This window comes from Oryctolagus cuniculus, chromosome 7 (genome assembly GCF_964237555.1).
Source record: "Oryctolagus cuniculus chromosome 7, mOryCun1.1, whole genome shotgun sequence".
Taxonomy (NCBI): Eukaryota; Metazoa; Chordata; class Mammalia; order Lagomorpha; family Leporidae; genus Oryctolagus; species Oryctolagus cuniculus.
Genome location: NC_091438.1, coordinates 49608665 through 49614664, shown reverse-complemented (window position 1 = coordinate 49614664; position 6000 = coordinate 49608665).

Genomic DNA, 6000 nt, shown 5'->3' with positions numbered 1-6000 from the left:
TGGGGTAATGGTAAAATAGTTGAGAGGTGGGAGGAGGGGAGCGAAATGATGTTGAAGGCTGAGACTGGCATGTGAGTTACAAACCTGTGACTGGGGATTGTGCAACATGATCATCCTGTTGGTTTTGTTTTTTGACTGGATACCAGTGATTGGGATGTTTTAGCAAGAAAGAAATGTGTGACACAGTCTTAAGTAAAAATTTAGGAAAGCTCCTTTAAGCTCTGTTGAAAAAGACTCAAACTGTTAAAGACAGAGAAGTGTGAATAAGAGCAGCTATTAAATACCATGTTTTGAGAAATGTGGGGTCCATTCGTTGTTTGATGGTTTGGATAAGAGGAAATAATCAAGTCGACAAAAGTTGAGAAGGGTTTGGAGTGTGACGTTTGGTAGTTTTGTGACCTAGAGTTTTGGTATGGGACCATTAGAGTATCATTTTGTATCGAATGTAAGATGATAATAGTTTGAAAAGGCGTGGTGGGTAGATGGGGAAGTCATTGGCCGAAGGAACAATTTCCGTGCAGTTCTCTTTTTATGAGACAAGTAGTATGTATCTTGGCTCTTGAGAGAGGATTCCTGATCTGAATTCTGAGATGACTGTTGTAAGCAAAAGCATACTTAGATACACTGGAGTTGATTCTATGATAGCTTCCCCTTAGCCTTCAGAAATGTCAAGAATCAAGAGAAAATGCTTTCTGGCTTGTAAAAACAAAATTAAATAACAGAAGTTTCACAAGCATTATTAATCATTGATCATGATGGTTTTTGTACAGTGGTTGGAGCCTTGAACTTGGAATCAGGAAGTTAGCTCTCAAACTGACTTTGAACAGATCTGTCATTTATTCTCCAGTTGTCTGGTCTACAAAGTGTTGATAGCACCTGCTCTAACTGCTCCTAACTGCATTTCAGCCCAACAAGTGAGTGCCTGTCTGCATAGTGCTTTGAACACCTTGAGAAGGGGAGATAATGTAGCCCAACTTTCTTCTTTCAAACAACTGTCTTTCCAATGTCAAGTTCAGCTTTTGTAACAATGTATAGCAACATGTGTGATGAAGGAACAAAAAGTGTTTTGAGTATCTATTTTGTTCTTTGTCTTGGGTTTTTTATTAGTTTTGATAGGTACTATCTCTTTCCATTTAGTAGCAATGACAATTATAAAAATGTACGGGAAGGTCACCATGGGACAATGGAAAGAGATTGTGTGAGTGCTAACTTAGGCTATGCCAACCTTAAATGTGTGTGGCCTTGGACCTGTTTCTTGGCTTCCTTACAGCTTAATTTTCTTCAACTATGGAATACTGTTGGAGTGACCTACTTCTCTATTTGCCTTGGTGACTGTGATGGTGGTCTATAGAAGTTTTGATAAGGGGTTTTTAACCTTTTATATTCCCCTATATCCCTTTGGCAACCCAGTGAAACATAGACCCCATCTGAATGTGTACTTTTAAATGCACAAAATAAAATACATAGGATTACAAATGAAATGGATAGTTAGCAAAATGTTAATTGTGATATAGTCATTTATGTGCTTCATTGTAACACATTAAGTAATAAATTGTAGCCGTAGGTCTCATGAGCCTGTAGTTTTGAAGGAGTGATGAGTGCATGGAGCATGTTGGCTGTGACATCTGTAGCTTAATGTGAAGATGTCTTGTGGTTTTTACTGGCAACATAGTCACAGGATTGCTAATACTCTCAGGGGTTGTTACCTTCCTTCACAACTGAAGGCCATGCTGACTTTGAGAAGTTAGTCAAAATAAAGATAAAGGTTTTTTGCAGCAGGTTCAGACACTGCCAGCCCCAAGAGTACACACAGTCCCCTTGGGAGTCAGTAGATGCCAGGTTAAGAACTCCTGGGCTAGAGCAATTGATTCTTGAGTTGTCTTATGGCCACTTGGATTTTAGATTTTGTGGTGCATCTCAGCATCTGTACCATGCTTAGTAACAGGGACGTAGAGAAGACAGGAAGCAAGAAGTCCATTTTGCAACCATAGTGACTGTTCTTTGTGGTGGAAAAAGTTAAAAACAGTGATTAAAATGAGGCTTCTGTGTCTGGTGCATTTTGTTTTTCTAAACCCCCGTCATCAATAAGCATGGCTAGTCTCCGGTGGGGTGGATTTAGGCTGCAGTGTCCCTATCTCTGACTTCTGGTATTTTGAGTTTTAGTGGTTTTAGCCTTCCTTCCTCATTTTTGACCTAATTGTTCCTACAAGTTCTTTCAAATATTACATTAGCCACAGAGCTTTGGGGAATGGGTGATTTCCTTTGAAATCAGTGTGAATTTGGGTGTGAACTCTTCTTCTTGTCCCTGTAGGAATGAATGTGGGACTAGCTGGTGTCACTCTACTTTGACCTAAAAATTCCCTTCTGTTTGGGTGGCAGAGATCAGTGTTGGAAAGTGCTTCTGTGTCCTGATGTAGAAGAGAGAACAAATTGGACATCTTGAAAGGTAAAGAATATGATAAGCCTCATAACCTTTGTCATTTAATCTGAGCATGTTAGATTTTTGTTTCTGTAGGGTCTCTTGTAAGTTAAAACCACAGTTTTTCTTTTCTTTCTTTCTCTCTTTCTTTTCTTTTTTTTTTTTTTTTTTAAGATTTATTTATTTGAAAGGCAGAATTAGAAATGGGACGAGACAGAGACAGAGATCTTCCATTCACTGATTCATTCCTCAAATGGCTGTAACAGCTGGAGCTGGGCCAATCTGAAGCCAGGAGCCAGGAGCTAGGAGCTTCTTCCAGGTCTCCAACATGGGTGCAGGGGTCCAAGTACTTGGGCTGTGTTCCAGTACTTTCCCAGGTACATTAGCAGGGAGCTGGTTCGGAAGTGGAGTTGCTCAGACTTGAACCAGTACCTGTATGGGTTGCTGGTGCTGCAGGCAGCAGCTTTACCTGCTGTGCCATGGTGCCAGCCCTTAAAACTACACTCTTTCATTATTCTACAGGGGTTGGGAACATCCGGTCGCCTGCTTGTGTAAGGCCCACAAAATCATTTGGTCTGGCCCTACCAAGACAGCTACAGGGAAGACTCGAAATTCAGTACATTTATAGCAGGCTAATTGTTAAAAAAATTTTATTAATTTAAAGAGATTTCATGTATTTCATAGGTATCATTCTAAGAAGATAAACATAGGTGGTGATAATTTTGTATGGCCCATAATGAGGGTATAACTATCCAAACGGCCCTTGGCACAGATGAGGTTCTCGACCCCTGTTCTCACAGTTCTCAAGGCAGCAGTCAACCCCTTAACTGCAAGTCCAAGCTATGAGTGTGGTTCTTCTACATAGCGCCAAGGAGAAAGGCAGGTGGTGAAAAGTCAAACAAGTGTCGACCCTGTCGTCCCAGTTTGTGTGAGTGTGCAGTAAGGGTAGCAGCACACAAGCCGAGCACTCATTATAATCCATGGTTCAGGCAGCACTCACCGGGTTCTGCCCGTTACCAGGGGCTGAGATCAAGGACGGCACAGCCCTCCCCAAGCCCCCTGTCCACCCCTGGCAGGGGTATGGTTTTCTAAGTGTTGTGACTATAAGACTGTGGTGCTGTGGAAGATGTGCAGGGATGGTTGGGAATGAAGGAGACTTGCACAGAGAAGGGCTGGAATGTTACTGTGGGTAACTGTCAGTCTAAATGGCAATAGCTGAAATCGGTTTTCGAACACGAATTTTGTCCGAACTCTCCAACTCATTATAACGTTTGCTTGCTTAGAGTTTGTTAGCCGAGGACAGTAGGCGCATTTTTACTACCTGAGTTCTGAAGTATACATTCATATTTTGTTTGCACCAGGCTTTTTCTATGTGTCCTTTGTTTGCTCTTCTCCACGTGTTGGGTAAAGATTGGTTCTTCCTATTGTGTACTGGCTCTGAGAGGAAGCCTTTTAGTAGCTGGCGTGTCAGAAGTTAAGAATGAGCTGGGAATGGAATCTGGAGGCCTTTTAGTTCCACATTCTAAGTTTGATGCTATGCCTTTTATGGAGTACTGGTCATAGCATAGAAATGGAATTTGTTAAACATGACGTAGTTCTAATACACTTGACTTCTTAGAGCAGGGAAATGTGTACACGTCATTGGGAGAGTTGAAATCAGAACTCTTAGAGGTGGTTCTGAACTTGGGCAATTTGTTGGTGAATTTACACACAACTTCATGGCAACTCTGGAGAGTCTCCAAAGATTCCTGAATGGTTTGGCCCCAAAACAATCTAGAACTTACTTTTCCCTTACCAACCTTGAAACTATAAGTTCTGGGCAAAGTGGGTGGCTCAGTGTCACAATGCTGGTTTGCAAGCACTGATGTTGGCCGTTGTTCTGCTTGACCAGTACCTGAGTGGTTTATTGACTTGGTCTGGCTCTGTTCAAGCAGGACCTTGCACACAGTAGGCACTGAATGTAAGGAAACTCTCTGGCCAGACTGTTCCACTCTGAGTTCCCCAGAAGTCTTGGGACATAGCTTTTCTGGATACTGCCTTGCTGAGTCACAGTGGAGAGTAGGGAGGGCCACTGCGTGGTGAAGGAGACTTGGAGTTTTGTTTCTCTCCTCCTTTACAGTCATCTCAGTTCTCTATAAGAAATGGGCAGAAACAAAAAATGTGACTATTCCCCCAGTGCCCAGAACAGGGAAAAGTAGAGAAGCTCACTCTATCTGTACTTCGTGTTTCTCCATTCTCTGAAAAGTGAAATGTGCGGTTGGGTGGGAGGGAAAGCACAGGAGCCGGAAGGTATCTGTAGGTTCGCTGTCTCTGCCCTTGAATACCCGCGAGCGGATTCTGTTTACGTGGACGGGGACAGCTTCTTCAACGACACCGTAGTCTGTATCAGGAAACTGATTGTCCTCTCAGAGCGTCCGCGCGGCAAGTGGATCTTGTTGGTTTCTGAATCCACACGGAAACGTTTCCCCCTTTTGCCTCCTTCCAGGTGAAGGTTCCCTTTGAGAGAGGGGCCCCTGGACTCGGCTCCAGGATGAGCAGTGCCGTGTCGTGACCCCTGGGGTTTCGGTGAGTAGACTGATGGGAGGCAGCCCTGCAGCACGTGCCTGGCTCGGAAGACGGTCTGGGGAAAAGCTGCAGCTTTTGCTCTCCACACCTTTTCCTTTGTAGCACCCAACTCTTCCTCTCCCACCACCCTCAGCCCCTCGTAAGCACCGTTTTACCCCCTGCTCCCATGAGCCCCACTCTTTTAGATTCCATGGGCTCATGAGTATTTGTCTTTCTGTGCCTGGCTGGTTTCACCTGATACAATAGTCTCCCGCTTCATCCACACTGATGTAAATGACAGAATCTCTCTCTGTCCTTTTTTTTAAGGTTCAGTAGTACTTTATTATGTATATTTGTCACATGTTCTTTATGTATTCATCCGTTGAATATAGCAGTGCAGATATTTCTTCAACATACTGACTCCATTTTCTTTGGATAACAACAGACTTTTTTTTTTTTTTTTTTTTTTTTTTTGAGCAAATACCGTGGGCTGGGCATGATAGTCAGGGCTGGGAATACAGATGAACACCAGGGTCTTGAACCCCACCTTCACAGAGCTTATGGGCTAGTGGAGGAGATGTACAGCAGGTGCTCATCGCGTATGTGCGTGTGTCGTTACAAAGGAGGAGCCGAGGATGCTATGAGAAGGGTAGTGGGGACGTCACATGGGTCCGTGGCCTGAGGGGATCCTTCTCTCTGCAGAAGAAACACTGAAGCTGAGGCTTCATTCGCTCCACAGAAAGATTCAAGCTTGCCATGGGGGCAGAGGTTGGGGATTTAAGGAGCGTGGTGTTGAGGACGCCCCTGAATTTCTGGCACAAGCAGCTGAGTAGAGGGGTCGTTTGTTATGACGAGAAATAGCATTTGGAGGGAGGCTAGAAATACAGACTTGATGTTGGGTCCCGTCCGGTTGGTGATGTCCCGGGAGGTGTCAGGCAGGCAGCTGTGAGCGTGGGTCTGTGAGCACAAGCAGAGCCGGACGGAAGAAGTGAGAACATGGACGCCGTCTGCCTGGAGAGAGCTTCAGACAGAATGTG